Here is a 21438-nt window from a genome sequence, read left to right on the forward strand (position 1 = left end):
CAGGTGAACATGACTAATTCCTGCTGATTAAGCCAAGCTTCTGGTTTCATGGATAAAAGTCATGCTAGTATCCATGACATAAGTGAGGTCTAAGGAATTCAAAGGCTACTGACAGTAGGGTAGATAGGGCATATGTAGGTAAGAGCAGATACTTCCACACCCTCCAGGTCCCCCTGATAACATGGGTGAAAGTCGCTTTGACACTCATGGGTGGTACCCTGTCATGGTCACCGGGACTTGGGGATACAAGGACGGAAGAGACAAAGGGCAATGCCCCACTTTATTTTTCTCATGTACCCTGAGTATTTTCCAGGGAAAGAAAGGAAGCAGGGACACCTGCTCCCCTCTTTCCAGATGAGTAGTCATTTATCTTCAGTCTGTATCCCTTTCAAATGCATCCAGAACCCCTGGGACTCCTCTGAAAAAAATGCCTTGTTTTTTCCTTTTTCCTCCTCTGTCCTCTCTTCACTGATAGGTAATTGTGTCTTTGTACTACAGGAAACTCCCCTTGGATGCATCCTCCAAACTGGAAAAAGTTAATTTCCCAAATCTTAAACTTGTTGGCATAGGATTGGGCTTGGGGAAAGGGAACCCAGAAGCCTGACATGCTGACACAAGGGTAAAAGTTTTTTTCCAGTTGGGCTTTTGGCCTCCTCCTCCTCCCAGTGCAAACTGGTAAAACGCCTTAGAATTTTTGAGCTGTCCTTACTTCACCTTGTTTCGTTTTAATACCTATTTTCTAACAACCCGATTTGTTTCTTCTCGCCTCAGGCCATCAAACTCTAAAAGGTTATGCATCCAGAGCTTCCGATGATGGCCTCTTTTGCCAGAAACTGTTAGATAGGCCTCTGAGGGAGATCTGACTGCCGTTTTCCCAAAACAGCACCCCCTGTCAGCAGGAGGCAGTTAAGATAGTCCTTATCCTTGTCCTTATCCTTATCCTTATCCTTATCCTTATCCTTATCCTAACAGCAGATAGATGTACTGCTTTAGGAGGGGGAATGATAGAGACAGGATACAGCCAAGGGTCCCTGGTGAAAGCCCACCTTCAAGCCTACAACAGCCTGAAGGCTGAAAAACCGGACTGTTAGTCCCAGAAAAAGCCTGCCCTTTCCTGACTGATTCTCTGAATGATGGCCACCTGTGCTCTGGGGTAAGGGCGTGGAGCCAGGGGAAATCCCTGCATGGGGAGGAGCCTGGTCTCTTCATTTCCTGTGTGGTGGCCTGGGATTCAATCTGTAAGGTACGGGGCCTGCTAGCAGGACTCTCTCTCACTTTGCTGAGAGTTCCTCTTGCCTTTTTTCCTTTTCACCCAATAAACCCTGCCCTATTTACCCTACAATGTGTCTGCATGCTTAAATTTTCCTGGTTGTGTGACAGGAGCCTGACATTTTCTACAGCCGAGGGAAGGGAGGAAAGAAGAGAGGGAGATAGACAAACAGAAAAAAAGGCAAGTGCAGCAAACTGTTATTAATTGGTGAATCTAGGTGGAGGTTATACAAGATGTCATTGTATTATTCTAACACCTTTTCTGCTAGTTCGAAATTTTTTTCAGAATAAAATGTTAAAAGTACATATTTATATCAAGTGTTGGTAAGGATGTGGAGAAATGGAAATTTTCATACTCTGACAAAAGGAATGCAAATTATTGGTACAGTTCTTGGAGAGTAATGATGTTTAATATTATATTGATATACTATTAACATAATATGATGATGATATGATAGTAATACCAATAATGATCAATATATCTATACCTTATACCTTAGCAATTCAAATGGGATATGGGAAGAAAATAGTAGAACTTTGTATTTGTCTTTTAAGAAAAAATTTACATTTTATAATGGATATTACATGTTAATACAATAGGACATTTATATAATTTATAAATAGAGACATATTGAGGATAAGCAGTTAAGCTTTTTCATTGGTGAGGCAACACAATCAGCAAAGCAGGAGACCACTCCCCTTAAGAAATTTAAGTGTACATGAGGAGATTATAAATATATGTAAGAATATTAATTGCAGCATAATTTGTAATGGCAAAACTTTGGAAACATTTTAAATATTCATCAGTAAAAGAATACGTAAATCAATTGTGTTTTATTAATATAATGGGATGTTAACTAGCAGTTAAGATGAATGAAGCAAAGCTGTAAGTACAGGTTTAGAAAATGTTGAGTGAAGAAACCAAGTCACAGAACCATAAGTCTATTCATGTAAATTGGCTTATTCAGTTGGCTGTTCCAACAAAGTACCATAAACTGGGTGCCTTATAAACAACAGAAATTTATTTCTCACAATTCTGAAGGCTTGGAAGTCTAAGATTAGGGCACCAGCAGAGTCAGGGTCTGGTGAAGGTCCTCTTCCAGGTTGCAGACTACTGCTGACTTCTAATTGGATCATGACATGGCAGAAGGAGAGCTAGCAGTTCTTGGACCTCTTCTTATAAAAGGCACGAATTTCAATCACCTCCCACACGCCCCACCTTCAAGTATTATCCAACTAGGATTAGGATTTCAACATACGCATTTTAGGGTGGACACATTCAGTCCATTGCATAAATTTGGCCACAGAGAAAGACATGAATAGAAGGACTACAAAGTGGAGAGACACAGGGAGAAGATGGCCATTAACAAAGCCAAGGGGAGAGGGCTGGAACAGACTCCCCCTCACAGTCCTTAAAAGGAACCAACTTTTAAGACACCTTAATCTCAGACTTCTAGCCTCCAGAACTGAGAGGTGAAATTTTTATTAAGTCATCCAGCTTATAGCACTTTCTTATTATAGCCCTAGCAAACTAATACAGCATTTATAACTTGGCAATTTTATTATTTTTTTTAAAGTATGTTTTCAACAAGAGGAAAAAACCCTTCTTCCCTCAAAAATGTAAAATGAGGAACTAAAAGGGGTGAAGCTGATCTGCTATTTAATAGAATATCCTTATATATTTTAATAGTAAAGTTAAAATTTTTATCTGTTATCAAAGAGGTTTTTGTTTAATAAACCTGGTGGGTCAGTCTCATGGAGCAAGAGAAAACAATTCCCATGTGCTTAGAAGAGCGTTTTGTAACTTCCTAATTAGGGATAAGAAAGACAATTCCCAAGTTTCCTTCAGAGAAGACTGGGGCAATAAACATAATTAACAATAAGAGGTTTAATAATAAATCACCAAATCTCATGAGTATAATAAATACAACTAGGGAATTATTTTAATATAGTCTCAATGTAATAATCACAAATTCAACTTCAGAACAGTGTGAATTACAAATATAATGTGGATATTTTCTTGGCATAGATCTCAGGCCATGCTATTTTTAAGGTCATTTGTTATTGGAAGGAGAAGCGGCATGATAATATATAACCTTTGTTCTGCTGACAGAATTTCAGCAAGAGTAACAATGTCCTCCTGCAAACTCTTGATGATACCTTGCTAGAGAAAAAATACGAAGCTGAATAAATAACAGAATATGAATATGGCCCATGAGAAAACTCATTTAAGACCACCTATAGAATTCTGCAATCACATACACAGGTTTTCTTGTTAGCAACATGCTGGTCTCTCTAATTCCCAATAGCATCTTGCTCTGATATTGTGAGCCTTTAGCATTTTGAAGCTCTTGTCCTCACATGTTCAGAACAGTGCCTGGGATATGCCTTTGACAAGTGTCAACTGATGAATAAGGTGAGACAAACAGTTTGATATGAATCCATATTTATTGGATCTCATAAACCCAAAGCAAGCTTATTGACAGTAAGTACAGCAGATGGGGTCAGGGTGGGGGCAGCAGGGTTGCTTTGTTGCCCAGGCTGGAGTGCAGTGGTGTGATCATAGCTCACTGCAGCCTCAAACTCCTGGGCTCAAGCAATCCTCCCTAGTAACTCTATCGAGTTGCTGGGATTATAGGCATCAGCCCCCATGCCCAACCAATCAGGTGATTCCTCTCCTCTGCTTCTGTGTTGGGCCTATAAAAGTCCATTGCTCACACTGTGCAGCACTCTGAACTTTTGGTTCTCAGTGATGCATGATTCCTGAGTCATTCTTTGCTCAAATAAACTGGTAAGTTTAATTCGTCTAAAGTTTTTCTTTTAACACATGTAAAGTATTATTATAGAAAAAAGTATAACTATTAAAATAGTGTTTCAAAGGACCAAAAGCACAGAAGTCAATTAGTTTAGGCAACAACAATAAAATACTATAGACAACTTTTTTTTTTTTTTTTTTTGAGACGGAGTCTTGCTCTGTCGCCCAGACTGGAGTACAGTGGTGCGATCTTGGCTCACTGCAACCTCCACCTCCCGGGTTCAAGCAATTCTCCTGCCTCAGCCTCTTGAGTAGCTGGGACTACAGGTGCACACCACCACGCCCGGCTAATTTTTGTATTTTTAGTAGAGACGGGGTTTCACCATGTTGGCCAGGATGGTCTTGATCCCCTGACCTCGTGATCCACCTGCCTCGGCCTCCCAAAGTGCTGGGATTACAAGCGTGAGCCATCGCACCCCACCGACAACTTTTAAGAATAATCACACTGACGAGAATATCCAGATGTTTCCTATAATAATTAACTTTTAAATAATATTTACACTAGAGATTAAGAAAGAAATGGAGACTAAATAGGAGAGGGAAATGTTAGTATTTTACACTTTAAATACTAAGAATATCAAACTAATATATTTTCCTCACAAAGTAGCATTTATTAACTTTAGTACATGTTTTCTCAATATTTTTCCAAAAGAAATAATGATTTCAATGACCCATCCTTAACTATCCCCCACCCCTTTCCATCAACCTCCTTGAGCTCATCATATCAAGATCTTCTTGTTTCTCAACAAGTCTTCATCAAGATTTACTCTCCAAGCTTTAGTTCCATCCACTCACCTACCCAACCTTAAAACATCTATCTATACATTTGTCAATCCCTTTTCTCCCACATATATGTCCATCCTTGTAGTGATTCCCTCGCCCACCTGTCTGTCCATCATCAATCCATCCATGCTACATTTACAGAATATTGAGATAAAGGCATTACCCTAACAACTTGATACAGGAAGAAGTAAACAGAGAATTACATCACAGTATTAAACGTGCCACCAAGGAGAAGCATCCCAGAACTTGATGGTAGTATAGTGGAAAGACCTGTACTTCGAGGAAAGATACTGGAACTTTCTAGGAGAGTTGATATATTGACTGAATTTCGAAGGTAAAATAAGCATTAGGAAGGTAAAGGGGTATTATGTCCAAAGACAAAGAGAAATAAGAAAGCAATACGAGTCTGGAGAAACTGTAATTTGACCTGACTAGAAGGTAAGTTGAATAATGAGAGATGACTGAAGAGGCGGACAAAGTGGAGATGGCAGATAGCCTTTCCTTCAGTTATGGTTTCAAACCCTATGAAGAAAGCTGTTGGGTTTCTATCCACCTGCATATTTTTTATTATTATTTTAGTTAGGTGTGTTTTTTTCAAAGATAAACTATTCCTTTTGCTTCTTCCAGTTTTCAACAGAAGATGTGGAGACCTCTCCTCACAGATGTGTTTTGAAAATTGAAAAGCATTTTAAACAGCAACCTAAGTAAATTAATTATTCAAGACAAGACACAGACCTATTTAATTGCTTCAAAGAAAGTAAAATACTGGGTAACTTGTCAGGTATGTATCCAAATCTTTTCCCACAACTTCTCCAAAGACTATGCAATTAGTAATAATAGAAAAATCTATTAACAATATTTAGATTAATACTAAAATTTAGTAATAATTTAGAAATCTCTAGTTTGAAGTATTCATGAGGAAATTACAAACTACTACACATCGCTAACTGGTAGCATTCACATGCCAGCTGTGGTCTATTTGGTGACATGCGGGGACTGCTTCTAAGTTGTTTGAGGGGCTTCTATTATCTGAATATATCAAGGACAAGATGATGTGACCTGCAGCCCAGTTGGGGGTCAAGGGGAAAGGTGGTAGAGGTGAGGAATAAGAGAAGTAAAATGTAAGTGCAAAGGCTTTATTCTCTCTGTTTATGGATCTTTCCTCATATCCCCGCACTGACTCCACCAATTCTGCTTCCCAGTGAACAGCCTATGGGGTACCTGCCTGTAACCACCTGGAGCGTCACCAGGTTGGGGGGCGGGGAATTAACAAACACCCTAAAGACTTTGAGGTAGAAGCAGCGCAGGTCCCCTTGTAACATGGGCCAACTGCCCGGTCCCAGACTCCGCAGATCTCCCTCGGAGTGGTCTCCTGGATCCTCCCTCCTCGGGCAGGCGTCCAGTTCCCGCGTGCTCCAAAGGGCTGCCCGCCGGCCGAGACCACAAGGGGGCGGTGCCTGACCCACCCAGCGGGCAGAGGGCGCTGCCTGCTCCACTCTCCAGGGCAGCAGCCGGGTCCTGGAGGCCCGCAAGGCGGGCCCTGCTCAGCGCTCTTCACTGACCGGCTGCGGCGGTAAATCTTGCCCCGCCCATTTACGGTAAGCAAAGGTACGGCCCCACAGGCACCGCCTCGTGCCCTGACAGATAAGCCTCCTGGCCAACCAGGCTTCGTATCTTCCTCTAAGTTTTGCTCCGTGTCCCCGCCCCAGCTTTGAGCCCCATCCCCAGCGGACAAGCTCCGCCTCCAGTCCGCCTCAGAGGAAAGTGAGCTCCAGGAGAGGAACCTGTGGGCCTGCGCAGCTTCAGTGAACGTAGTAGCTGTAGTTCCTGTGGTGCTGGGCGGGAGGGTCTGGCCCAGGAGAAGGCGGACTAGCCCCTGCCCTGCCCAACTTCAGTCCAGCCAAAGAGAAGTAAACCAGGGAGTGGGTGTTAGGTAAGGAAAGTACCTTGACCTGACGGGTTAGGTGAGGTTTCTTGGAGGAACTGAGACCGGAAGAAGGAGGGAATTCGCTAGACCAGAGGCGGGAGGGTGCCCAGGGGAGGGGACAGAGTTCCAGTAAGAAAAAATAACAGGCCTCGGTGAGAGGATCACCATAGGTTCCGGAAACTAAAACAATTTTTGACCAGTATGGCTGGAGCATAAAGTAGTCCAGCAAGAAATAAAGCTGGACAGAGAATGGAAGTCAGATTCTAGAAGACTCCAGAGGTTCACACTTTAGGCTTTTAAAGCGGGACCGTGGCATGATCAGGTCTACATTTCATAAAGGTCACTCTGCAGAGTGCACTGGGAAAAGATCAGAGTAGAGACAGGAAAATCAGAAGACTGGCATTGATGTGGACTAGGATGGGGGCAGTGAGGATGAAGAGGGGTGGATTTGAAAGATGTTTTGCACATAGAAGTAACAACTCTTGATGAGGTGGCAGGGTAGGTGAGAATTAAAGAGAATGAAGAGTAAAGATGACTTATGTCTGTATCAGCAAGGTCAATGGTGACCATAAAAATTATCGCTCTCTTTCCTCCATATTTTTACCGCTTTCAGAGCTGTTATTGCCTTGAGTGATTCTCTTTTGCGTAGAGAATTTATTGCTGTTCCAGATTAGAGGTTCCTTGAAGAAATGGACATCTTTAGGTTTTCTTTTGCTTAGATTGTACGGCAAATTACCCATTTGATTATTTGCTGAATGATCCAAGGAATGAATGGCCCTAAGGATTTGATCCTCAAAACTAAAAAAAGCTGTCAGAAAGGCCAGTGCTCAAGATGTAGATTTACAGTCATGTGTCCCATAATGACATTTTGATCACCGATGGACTACACATATGACATTGGCCCCATAAGATTATAATGGAGCTGAAAAATTCTTATCACCTAGTATCAAAGCCATTGTAACATTGTAGCGCAATGTATTACTCACATGTTTGTTGTGATGCTGGTGTAAACAAACCTACCATGCTGCCAGTCATATAAAAAGATAGCACACATAATTATGTGCAATACATAATACTTTATAATAATAAACGATTTTAAAATAATAAACGATAATAAACGACTGTTACTGGTTCATGTATTTACTGTATTATACTTTTTATCATTATTTTAGAGTGCATTCCTTCTACTTATTAAAAAAAGCTAACTGTCAGCCTCAGGCAGGCCTTTCAGGAGGTATTCCAGAAGATAGCATTGTCATCATAGGAGATGACAGCTCCGGGTGTGTTATTGCCCCTGAAGACCTTCCAATGGGGCCAGATGTGGAGGTGGAAGACAGTGACGTTGATGATCCCGACTCTGTGTAAACCTAGGCTAATGTGTGTGCTTGTGTCTGTTTTTAACAAAATAGTTTAAAAATTAAAAAGTTAAGATATAAAAAGCTTATAGAATAAAGATGAGAAAGAAAATAGTTTTGTATATCTATACAACGTATTTACCTTTTAAAGTTATTACAAAAGAGTCAATTTTTTCAAGTTTATAAAGTAAAAACATTATGGTAAGCTAAGGTTATTGAAGAAAGAAAAATATTTTTTCATAAATTTAGTGAAATCTAAGTGTACAGTGTTTATGAAGTCTATAGTAGTGTACAGTAGTTTTTCCAACAAAAGAAATATATACTGTTCACAGAATATTAAAAAGACTAGAAGAGAAAGAATCACTTTTCTGATATGAGTCAGTATTTGATCTTACATCATGTTATCACAGTAAAATAGAATCAAAGATTGACTCACCCCAGCATTATCAAAAGACTATGGAGGCCAGGCGCGGTGGCTCACGCCTGTAATCCCAGCACTTTGGGAGGCCAAGTCAGCTGGATCGTCAGGTCAGGAGTTTGAGACCAGTCTGGCCAACATTGTGAAACCCTATCTCTACTAAAAATACAAAAAATTAGCCGGATGTGGTGGTGTGTGCCTGTAATCCCAGCTACTCAGGAGACTGAGGCAGGAGAATCACTTGAACCTCGGAGGCAGAGGTTGCAGTGAGCCGAGATCGCGCTATTTCACTCCAGCCGGGAAGACAGTCTGAGACTCTGTCTCAAACAAACAAACAAACAAACAAACAAAAACCATGGATTTGGGGGCCAAGCAGCCCTGGGTTTGAATATTGGCTCTATCCCAAACTAGCTGGGCAATTCTGGACAAGTGAGGAATTCCTTAAGACTCGGTGTTAGTTTCCTAGGGCTGATGCGACAAAGCACCAAAAACTGGGTGGCTTAAAACAACAGAAATGTATTGCCTTACAGTTCTGGAGGCCGGAAGTCCAAAATTGGTGTCAGTAGGGTCGTGCTCTCTTGAAGCCTCTATAGGAGGATCTGTTCCATCTCCTAACTTCTAGAGGCCCAGGTGTTCCTTGGCTTGCTGAAACATCACTCCAATGCTCTGTCTTCACAGGGTGTTCTGGATCTCACTGTCTTCTTATGAGGGCACCAGTCACATTGCATTTGGAACCCACCCTATTCTAGTATGAACTCAAATTACTGTACCTACAATGTCCCTATTTCCAAATAAGGCCACATTCTCAGGTACTGAGGGTTAGGACTTTCCCATATCACTTTTCGGGGGACAAAATTCAATCCATAACTCTCAGTATCTTCATCACATAGGTGAGAATAAAGGTACCTTCCTTGCAGAGCCATTATGAGAACCATGTATGAACTTATTTTTAAAAATTCCTAGCACAATATCTGACACATGATAAATAAGAAAAGTGAAATGTAATAAAAACTAGTCCATTGGAATGATACATTCCTTTTTTTTTTTTTTTTTTGAGATGGAATCTCACTCTGTCGCCCAGGCTGGAGTGCAGTGGCACGATTTCGGCTCATTACAAGCTCCATCTCCCAAGTTCACACCATTCTCCTGCCTCAGCCTCCCGAGTAGCTGAGACTACAGGTGCCTGCCACCACGCCCGGCTAATTTTTTGTATTTTTATTAGAGACAGGGTTTCACTGTGTTAGCCAAGACGGTCTCGATCGCCTGACCTCGTGATCCGCCCACCTCGGCCTCCCAAAGTGCTGGATACATTACTTTTAGTGGTGAAAAGCACAATTACTTTTGCATCAGTCTTATAGTTATCAATACTATTCTTTAAACAGTGTTTCTAATATTTTCTGCTATTATCCTTTACAGTCACAAGCAATGAGTTCTGCTTTTCACCCTCTTCTTGCCTCACCCTATTTGTGTTTCTATTTTCACTTTTTTAAAGTAAACTATCTTTATCTAAATGTGGGATATACCTTTTAAAAACTCCAGCACACACCTTAATGAAGAGCTCCCAAATATAATCAACAAATGTCTCGGGTGATATGTCCTGGAAGTGAGGGAAGGAAAGGTGAGAAAAAGTAGTGTTTTGCACTGTTTATAATATATTATCTCTAATTCTCATTCCAACCCCATGAGACAAGCATTATTAACCTTGCTTTTGGAAGAAGAAACTCAGGCTGAGAGAAGGTTAAGTAACTTGCTTAAGGTCAGAGCTAGCATGTGGTAGGCACAACATTCCCCCCAGGTTTGTCTGGCTCCAAAGAGCACGTGTATTATTCTCCCCTCCTTCCAGCACCTTGTGGTATTATTGCCAAACTCACATTATCTTTTCCTATTTCCTTTCCAAGTAGTCACTTGGAGCTGTCATTTTCCATATTCATATATTTCACTACATCCTTGCTTCTCTTTCCCAAAATTGGCTAGAAGTAAAATTGTGAAGTATATAGAAATCTTTTGATCATTTGGTAAACTTTAATAAGGCCTTGTGGAATACTCTGGAGATTGACAATCATACCCAGCCTTTTCTCTTTTTCTGCATTCTAAGAGACCAAGATGTTCTTCCTTCTGTGTAAGGCCTACCCCTCCTTTGTGCTCTTAATCTCATCCCTTTTAGCCTCTTTGGAGATCTTTATCTCAGAACTGTATCTTTCATCATTCCCACGTCCTCTGCGCTAATATTCCCTATTTTTTTTTAAAATCCCTTTATAGCATCCACCCCCCGAGTCACCACCCAATGGCTTATTTTCCATCTTTTTCTTTCGAGCCCTGGAGAGAAAAGTATAGTCTACAGTTGTCAACTCCATTTCTTCTTCAGCTAATCCACTTTAGTCAGATTTTGATCCCACCTTCTACTGAAACTGCTCTAAGATTACGTGAAAGCCTTTTAAATACCAAAGCTAATGAATGCTTTGAAATCATCATCTTACTCCATTTCTCTGCTGTAGAGGACAGTTTTTGTTACCTCATTCTGTTTAAAACTCTACTTTTTCTTGGCTTCTGGAAGATTGCATCTGTCTGTGCTCCTCTTAGTTTTCTTGGTTTTTTTCTTCCTCTGCATTCTAATGTGGCCCACTGCCTGTCTCTCATTGCATGCCATCCCGGAAATTATTCCAGTCTGATAGCTTCAACCAGTGCCTTTATACATAGGTATGCAACAGAGACGTATAGCTGATTCTGTCCTCACCTGACCTCCTCTTTAATATTTCCAAAGGACTTTCTCTTAAGATGAATATTGAACAAAAAGTGAAAATTCACTGTCAGCCTCTCAAAGTAGAGAGAGAGGGCATTCTAAGCAGGCAGTTTTGATATCATGTACAGAGGTACAGAAGTATGGAAGACCAGTAGAAATTGAGAGGGCTGTGGTAAGTTCAGTATTGCTGCAGGCTGAAATGGAATAGGTGTGGTCAGGATGTGTGGAGAGATGAGAAGTGAGGCTAAGCAGATAGGCAGCGGTCAAGTGATATGAAGGGTCTTACTAGCCATGCTAGATGGTTTCAAATTTTGCCCTGTGTATGGTGAGCCATTGTGGGATTCTGAGAAGAGTAGGGTAATTGGCTCTTAAGTTTTAGAAAGCTTACTGTTAGGAAAGTAAAAGAAGTCTGAGACTAGAAGCAGGAGGCCAAGGAAGAAGCTGTGGTAATAATCCAAGTGAGAGACGGTGATGAGGTGAACTAGGACAATGGACATGGTTTGGAGAGTAGGGACTATGGTGTTTCTAAAGTGGAATCAGGAGAATTTGTTGACAAATCAAATAAAAGGGAGGATAAAAAGGTGGACTCTAGGATGATGAGGTTTCTGGTTTGTGTAACAGGGTAGATGAAAAACAGTTCAGCACAATGGATTATAGGAAGTGAAGTGTATTTATTGGAAAAAATTCATGTATTGATTCATTCATCAGACAGACATTTAAGCATTTTCTACATGCTAGACACTATGCTAAGCCCCAGAATAATTTCTAATTTGGATATAACTTTGAGAATGCCTTCAAACATCGAGATGGAGATGCTTAGCAAACAGGTAGAGATAGGCATCTAAAGATCAGCAGACATGTCTCCATTTTGTCGTTATTATTAACAACATTGTCACATATGTTCTTGTGGCTGAATTTTTGCCCAGATGCTTAATTATCTACACTGTGCAGAAGATATTAGAGAAATGAGAATGGCTGAAATTTATAATCCCATGCCTTGTCATTGATAGTACTTTGTTTAATAATGTCCTTGTCAACTTTTATTCTTCTGTGATTGACGTAACTTTCCAAAAGGAACAAATGTGCAACTAATGACTGAGTGGTGTGATATAACTGATTTCTGAAAAATTTGATATAGAATCAAAGGGTTAAATATCCTCTTCATATGCATTTTTATTACTCTCAGAGATATTTACTACTTTCTTCAGTTTAACATTTCAGTGTTCTTGGACTTAACGTTTTAGATATGATTACTACTTATATATTGTGATAGCATTATGAATAAGCATTATCCTTTTTGGAAAAGGGGAAAAATTTGGAAAGTCATAAATATAGTACCTTTTAACTCAGTAATTCAACCTTTTGAAAATTCAACTACTCTAAGATCATCTAAGCAATAGAAAAAGCTGTATGCATGATGATGTTTATCACAGCTTTATTTATAGCTTTTAAAGGAAAGGAAGCTGCCTTGATGTCCATGGGAGTAAATTACAGTTATTTTATGTGTAACCATTAAAATTATGGTTGGAAAATTATAGAGAAACATGAAAAGTGTATATGATAGAATGTTAGACAATTCAGGAGAAAATTTTAAGTAGACTATAATTATAATCATGTAAAACATACATATGAAAAATAATGTAAGTATATTGCCAAAATGCTAACAATAGTTATATTTGGATGGGGAAATTATAGTTTGTTTGTTTGTTCCCAAATTATCTGAGTATCAGAGATTGATCCTAGGGATCCTAGGAATCACTTGCCCTTTCTCTAGTAATAGCACCCTGACTCAACAGAGGGAATTGCAGGTTCCTTCTCTGAGTTCATGTGATTTCAGTGGGGTTGACTCCACGCCTGTCAGAGACATAGCCCAAGCAAAGATCATCAAAAGCAATTAGACCCAATTCTAGGACTTTTATTGGAACTTTAGGAAAAGATGCAAGTTATTTCCACTGTGGATCGGTAAGAGGATAGAGTGGAAGCCTGGAGCTGTAGGCAGCCATATAGTCAGAATGGGGGTACAATCTATCTGTGAAAGGAGCCAAGACAGAGGAACACAAAGACAAGAGACGGCAACAAGGAGACTGGATTCTGGGAACACTGAGCCCCAGCACCTAACTGTGTCTGTGGTGAAATTATCCCTGGAATTTTCAGTTATGTGAGCCCATAGCTTTATTTTGGCTTCAGCAAGTCTGTATTTTTTCTCTTTTAATTGACAACAAAAAGAGTCCTAATTAATTTGATAATCAGATTTTGTCACCTTTTTGTTTTTTGTTTTTTGTTTTTTTAAAGCATATGCATCATAAGCATTCCAAACCATCCTACACATTCTAAAGTTTATACTCATTTCTTGACCTGCACTAGAAGCACAGGTGAAATATTGATTTTAACTTCAGGATTCCAGAAATTCCAGAAATCTTGACTCAGCCCGGTCACATTGCCTTCATAAAGTTACTGAAGGTTTTAAGCAGAGGGAACAAAGTAATACAGAAGGACTTTGTTGTTAGTTGGGCTATATGTGATAATTACAGTAATGTATACTTTTTGTTTTGTCTCTCTAGAACCCCTCCCTTCTCCTGCTGACAGCATTCCCTACTTCTTTTTGGGAACTATTGCCTTACCCAGCTCTTCCAGGGATGGGCAGATTATGTAAATGTGGTCATTCAGGATCCTTTTGGAATTTTCCAAATAGAAATTAAGGAAAAAAACTATTTTTCCTGAAGTTGAAGCGGAAAGATGCTAGTGCCCTTGACTCCAGTCTTCTAGAGGATGCTGGTCTGAGAGAAGGAGGAAAGCAGAGGCAAGATATAAAGTCCAAATGGTAAATAATTTGGTTCTAGTAAGTCTCCAAGAATAGCTACATTCCCGTCCTTTGCATTATTTGATTATATGAGCCAATAAAATTTCCCACACCCCTAAGGTACTTCCTATTAGATTTGTTCACTTGCATCTGACAGTCCTAGCTAAATGTATGTCTAGTGCCCCAGTAAACCTAGGTAGGGACATGTAGCCTAACCTAAAGGTCATGTCAGGATCTATCTGTTCTTCCCTAAACCTGCAGATCTTGGGACCTTGCCACTTTCTAATCAGTGGCATGTTGGAGATCAAGCCAAGGATTTTTACTTTGTGTATGAATGAGGAAGATAGAAGATAGTGCAAGATGGCAATGCATGTTTTGAAGCAGGAAGTTATTATTTTATTTTATTTTTTGGAGCGGAGTTTCGCTCTTGTCACCCACGCTGGAGTACAGTGGCATGGCTCACTGCAACCTCCGCCTCCTGGGTTCAAGCAATTCTCCTGCCTCAGCCTCCCGAGTAGCTGGTATTACAGGCACCCGCCACCATGCCTGGCCAATTTTTTTGTATTTTTAGTAGAGACAGGGTTTCACCATGTTGGGCAGGATGGTCTCAAATCCCTGACCTCGTGATCTGCCTACCTCGACCTCCCAAAGTGCAGGATTACGGGCGTGAGCCACCACGCCTGGCCTGCAGCAGGAAGTTCTAAATCAGCTTACCCACTTAAGTGAAAAGGAGTAACAGAGAGAGAACAGGATGGCTAGTCACCTGTGAGGAGGCAGTTCATTAGCTGTAAAGAAAAAGGAAATGGAAGAGAGAGTATCTACATGGCACTGAAAAATGAAGGAAGCACCTACTAAGAAATGTGATCCAATCAGTGACTTGAAACCCAACTGGATTAGCAATTCCTCTCCCTTGGGAAGGGGAGAAGAGCAAAAACGTGGTGGGAGGAAAAACAAGAGAGTTGAGAATGGGACAGAAGTTGCATGTTGGTTTAGTACTAGGAGAGTTTTACAGAGATATACTATACTATTCCAGTTTTTTTTCAAACAGAAGGAATGCTTGCTAGATATTCAATCATCAAAGACAAAACATGGCAGTACATTACTTGTGATTTCTCATTGATATGATACTTCTTATATGAACAGCTAAGTTTGAAGCTCTAAGGAAAAGAAAAGCTCACATAAGACCGGCTAGACAGGTATGTATATTGAAATTCAATCTTTCCATAATAAAAATCAATCATAAAGATTCTCACATTCTCTCTAATATGAATCAAAATGCACATGATTTTAGTTGTCATCAGCAGTGTTATATAAATTAGCAAACACAAAAAATATGAAAAAGTTGTTAATATTTATAAATTTAGAGATGTTATTTATATCCTATCCCTTTGGATTTGATGCTAATATATAGAGTTAGTGAGTTAACTTGGAAAAACAGCTTTGAACATGAAATACATTTACTTCAAAGTCAAAGCAATTTTTCTAAAAGGATGAACTAGTTTTGCAAATGTACATGCAAATTTTAAAGGGAGCTGATGTCTTGGTACATAATTCAGTTATTGGAAAACTTCTAAGTATGTTTGAAACAACTTGGGTATATAAATCTATTTTTTCAACTGTAAATTTTATGAAATCTGACTACAAGTATTTCTGATGAAAATTTAGCATCTGCACTGAGATGTGCTGTAAATGTAAAATATACACCAGATTTCAAAGACTTAGTATGACAAAAAGAATAGAAAATATTGCAATAATTTCTTATATTGATTACATGATGATATTTGGAATATGCTGGAATATACTGTTCTATCTCAGCGTGAAATTTAAGAAGGACGGTGTGGAGGAGGTGGGAGTAACCTTTCTGAGCTTAAATTTCAGTTTATTCCCTTTTAGCCCTCCACTGCATTTCTCAAGGGTTCCTTTGGAAATTATTTAGCCAATGAGCCTCCACTGGAAAACAAATGACAAACATGGAGGAAATGTTTACGTAGTAACATATAGAAAAACATTCTCACTAATAATCAAAAGGATGCACAGTGAAACAGTGATGAATACTTTCTTGGATCTTCAGCTCAGCTGTGTACATACCCTAAATATGTATGTTCCAATTTATAAGGGTGAGCCACTGATTCCAGCTTGAGTTCAAGGGAATTGCCTGGGAGTTCACAGCTCTTGTTTTTCCTGTCTGGAAGTCTTTACCAGAGCAATTGGGCAAAAGAAAGAAACAAGACATTCAGATAGAAAAGGAAAAGGTGAAATTGTCACTGTTTGTTGATGACATGGTCTTATATATAGAAAAATCTAAAAACTCAAAAAAACTATTGAAACTAATAAATTCACTAAAGTTGCAGGATGCAAAATCAACACACAAAATCAGCATTTCTATACACTAACAACATTCTATTTGGAAAAGAAATCAAGAACAATCCCATTTACAGTAGCCACCAAAAACAAAAACAAAAACAAAAAACAAAAACAAACAAAAAAACCCCAAAAGCTTAGGAATAAATTTAACCCAGGAGAAGGGCCTATACACTGAAAACTACAAAATGTTAATGAAAAAAATCGAAGACAGAAATGGAAAGATACCCCTTCCAATCAATTCATCAACTGGAAGAATTAATATTGTTAAAATGTCCATACTACCCAAAGCAATCTACAGATTTGAAGCAATCCCTATCAAAATTACAATGTCTTTTTTTTTAATAGAATAGAAAAGATAGTCTAAAACTGATATGGAACCAGAAAAATTTTGAATAGTAAAGGCAATCACTAACAAAAAGAGCAAAACTGGAGGCAACACAATACCTGATTTTAAACTATACTACAAAGCTATGGTAATTTAAACAGCTTGGTACTGCCAAAAAAATACATACATTGACCAATAGAACAGAATAGAGACCCAAGAAATGGTGCATGTATGTAAGGTCAATTGATTTGCAGAAAAAAAAGTCAAGAATACACAATGGGAAAAGGATAGTCTGTTCAATAAAAGTCTTATAAAAACTGGGCATCCATATACAGAAGAATTAAATTGGACCCTTACATCATATGCAAAAATCAACTCAAAATGGATTAAAGCCTTAAACGTAAGACTCAAAATTGTAAAAGTGCTACAGGTTGAGTATCTGTCACTCAAAATACTTGGGACTGGAAGTGTTTTGGATTTCATTTTTTTATTCTGGAATGTTTGCATTATACTTAATGGTTGAGCATCCCTAACCCAAGCATCCAAAATACAAAATACTCCAGTGAGAATTTCCTTTGAGTGTCACACCAAAACTAAGAACATTTCAGATTTTGGAGCATTTCAAATTTCAGATTTTCAGATCAGGGATACTAATTTTTTTTTTTTTTTTTTTTTTTGTGAGATGGAGGCTTTGTTCTGTCACCGGGCTGAAGTGCCGTGGTGTGATATCAGCTCACTGCAACCTCTGCCTCCTGAGTTCAAGTGATTCTCCTGCCTCAGCTTCCCAAGTAGCTGGGACTGCACACCACCATGCCGAGCTAATCTTTTGTATTTTAGTAGAGATGGGGTTTCACCATGTTAGCCAGGATGGTCTTGATCTTCTGACCTCGTGATCTGCCCACCTTGGCCTCCAAAAGTGCTGGGATTACAGGCATGAGCGACTGCACCAGGCCTAGGGATACTAAACTTATAGAATAAAATATAAGGAAAAACTACATTACATTGATCTGGGCAATAATTTTTGGACTTTTTTTAACCCCTGATGCTCAGGCAACAAAAGTAAAAATAGACAAATGGGACTGTATCAAACTAAAAGGCTTCTTCACAGCAAAGAAAACATTTAGCAGTATAAAGAGACAACCTATGGATTGGGAGAAAATATTTGCAAGCCATACATCCAATAAGGAGTTAATATCCAAAATATATAAGGAACTCAACTCAATAGCAAGAAAACAAAGAAACCCAACTAAAATTGGGCAAGGGACCTGGGAATAAACATTTTCTCAAAAGAAGGTATATAAATGGTCAACAGATATATTTAAAAAATGCTCAACATTGCTCATCATTAGGAAAATTCAAGTTAAAATGTCCATATCATCTCACACCTGTCAGAATGGCTATTATCAAAAAGCTGAAAGAGAACAAGTATTAGGAAGATTTGTGGAAAAAAGGGTCCCTCTTGTATACAGTTGGTAGAAATGTAAATGAGTACAGTCTTTATGGAAAACTGTATGAAGTTCCCTCAAAAATCTAAAAATATAATTACCATATGACTTAGCAATTCCACCTCTGTGTATTGACTCAAAATATTTGAAATCAGTTTGTCAGATGTCTGCACTCCCATGTTCCTTGCACTACTATTCAAAATAGCCAAGTTATAGAATTAATCTAGATGTACATCAACAGATGAATGGATTAACAAAAAAGTGGTGTGCATATATACAAAATGGAATACTTTTCAGCCTTAAAGATTCTGTCATTTGTGACAATATACATGGAATAGGGAAACATTATGCTAAGTGAAATAAGCAGGCACAGAAAGACAAATACTGCATGTCCCCACTTACATGTAGAAACCAAAACAATTGAACTCAGAGGCAGAGAACAGAATGGTGGTTACGGAGGCTGGAGGGTGAGGAGAATGTGGAGATGATGGTCAAAGAGTACAAAATCTCAGGAGAAAAAAGCATTATTTTTTCTTGAGAGCTATTGTACAATATGATAAATATAGTTAATAATAGTGTATTCTACATTTCAAAATTGAAAAGAGTAAATTTCAAATGTTCTCATCACAAAAAAAATTTTAGGTGATATGTTAAATAGCTTGATTTAGTTATTACACATTATATTCATAAATCATAATATCACTTTGTACTCCATAAATATATACATTTATAAATTGTCAATTTACAAAAAAAAAAAGGAAAGATACATTTGATTTGAGATGAACCTATAGTGGGCTCCCCTCCCCACTCCCACAGAAGGAAACTAGATATTTGTCTACTAATCAGTGAGGAAAACTGCATGTTTATAGGGAAGTGAGGTTGGCATGTTATGTTATTAAATCTGCTGAGTGGCTTGGATAGTATCTTGTTGGAGAAAGGACTCCTAGTCAAGTTTTAGACCTAATTCTGCTCCTAAGATACTTGCCCTGGAAAACTCACTGATGTCCCTAAGTCTCTTTTCTTTAATTTGAAAATTGGGCATTAAAACAGCTGAGCTTCAGATTCCCTTTGAGGTCTATCATCCTAAAATTATGTAATTTGTGAATCACAATAATTTCGGAAAACATAAGTACATTTTTCCTCCATATAGGGCCAACATCCATAATTCTCAAACTCTATTATTAGAGAAGATAAAATAGAAAAAAAAAAAAAAAAACAGGTTCCATGACTATTTTAAGGGTCTATTAGCATAACTCCATGAAGCATTTTGGTAAGTGACCTTGTTGTAATTCTGCAGCTTTAAACTTCAAGAAAGTTTTCAGACCAAGCTGTATCAGCCTTGGAGAGTGGGTGGCTGAAGGAGAAAAATGGGTAGTATGTCTATGCCTCTGTACACTGCAATGAACTCAGAAGTGACACTGTACATTGTCTGGGCCAGAGATTGATGAGATGCACCTGACTCAGATGAAGACCTATCCTGATTAGTCTATAGACAGAACTACTGGAGGGGATTAATCAAGCTTCACATGACCCTCACTTACTTGGACTTAGCAACATCTGTGCTTCCTTCCCTTCCCCTCCATCAGAATCAGGGAGGGGGTTCTAGAAGCTTGCCCCTGCATGTTTGCTCTAAAAAATAATGCTGAGTTTTGTATCCTTCCTTTTGTACCCTTTAGAGAATTAAACTTTGTTTGAAAAACCCAAGAAAGATTATGTCAGATATTTCCTGTAGTCTGAAACTGTAATTGAACTTAACAGTACAGTGGTTGTTTATGTAAAAATGAAGGAATCCAGCCAGGCATGGTGGCTCACACCTGTAATTTCAGCACTTTGGAAGTCTGAGGTGGGTGGATCACGAGGTCAGGAGTTTGAGACCACCCTGGCCAATATGGTGAAACCGCATCTTTACTAAAAGCAGAAATTAGCAGGGCGTGGTGGTATGCACCTGTAGTCCCAGCTACTCGGGAGGCTGAGGCAGAAGAATCACTTGAACCAGGGAGGTGGAGGTTACAGTGAGCCAAGATCGCACCACTGCATTCCAGCCTGGGCGACAGAGTGAGATTCTGTCTCAAATAAATAAAAAGAATCCAATAATTTATTCTTGGTCTAGTATAGACACAAAGCATATGTTGAGGCAACCAAGAATTGAGTAGCAAATGAAACATTAGAATTTCCTGTGAGAACAAATACTACATGAAATGAAACTAGACCTCCAAATCTTTATCTTAAGGATAGCAAGAAATAACCAACAGTAAATCCCATACATTCAGAAGAGCCAGCAGAAGGCAGCAGATCTCATTGACTAGGAGAAGCACTTGCCCTACAGTAGATCTAAGGTCATATTTCTTTACTAAGTCATATTTTTTTCGTTTCAATTATATGAATTGAATCAATCTACTTCATGGGTTTCTTTACTTTGCATTCACTTTTGAAGGATATTCTCCCTGCATGTGAAATTTTAGGAAGAAAGTTTAATGGGAGTTTTTTCAGCACTTTACACATGTTGTTCCTTTGTCTTGGGTCCTCCGTAGTTTTTTGTTTGTGTTGTGTTTTTGTTTTTGTTTTTGTTTTTGACACGGGGTCTCACTCTTCCCTAGGCTGGAGTGCAGAGGCACGATCTTCATTCACTACAACCTTGGCCTCCTGGGCTCAAGCAATTCTCCCATCCGAGCCTCCCAAGTGGCTGGGACTACAGGTATGTACCACCATGTCTAGCTAATTTTTGTATTTTTTGTAGACGAGGTTTCACCATGTTGCCCAGGCTGATTTTGAACTCCTGGACTCAAGCAATCTACGTGCCTCGGCCTCTCAAAGTGCTGGAATTACAGGTGTGAGCCACCATGCCTGGTCAGGTCCTCCAGTGTTTCTGATGAAAAGCCAACTGCCATTCTTCTCATTGTTCCTTTTTATGTATTGTGACTGTATTTTTCAGGTTATTTTAAAGACTTTTGTTTGTTTTTAAAAAAGGCTTTGCTCTTCAGTAGTTTGATTATAATGTGCCTATGTATGGTTTTCCTTGTGTTTTTCTTGCTCTGAATTGTTGAAATTTTTGGATTGTAGATTGATTTGTTTTTAACAATTTAGAAAAATATTCGCTATTATTTTTTCAAATATGCTTTTTGCTCCCATCTATCTCTTCTCTCTCTCTTTTCTCTTCAATTATATGTATATATTGCTTTATGTTGTTCCATATGTCT

General features: G+C 39.0%; 1 long non-coding RNA gene across 1 annotated transcript; it reads left to right on the top strand.

Moving 5' to 3' along the window:
- Positions 1-532: 532 nt before the first annotated feature.
- LOC103879412 lies at positions 533-20875 on the top strand. The gene is made up of 5 exons (XR_001897248.3): positions 533-1243; positions 5495-5648; positions 13869-14128; positions 15156-15303; positions 20839-20875. It is a non-coding gene; the product is annotated as an uncharacterized LOC103879412 (long non-coding RNA).
- The last annotated feature ends 563 nt before the right edge of the window (positions 20876-21438 follow it).

This window comes from Papio anubis, chromosome 1, assembly GCF_008728515.1.
Source record: "Papio anubis isolate 15944 chromosome 1, Panubis1.0, whole genome shotgun sequence".
NCBI classification, from domain to species: Eukaryota; Metazoa; Chordata; class Mammalia; order Primates; family Cercopithecidae; genus Papio; species Papio anubis.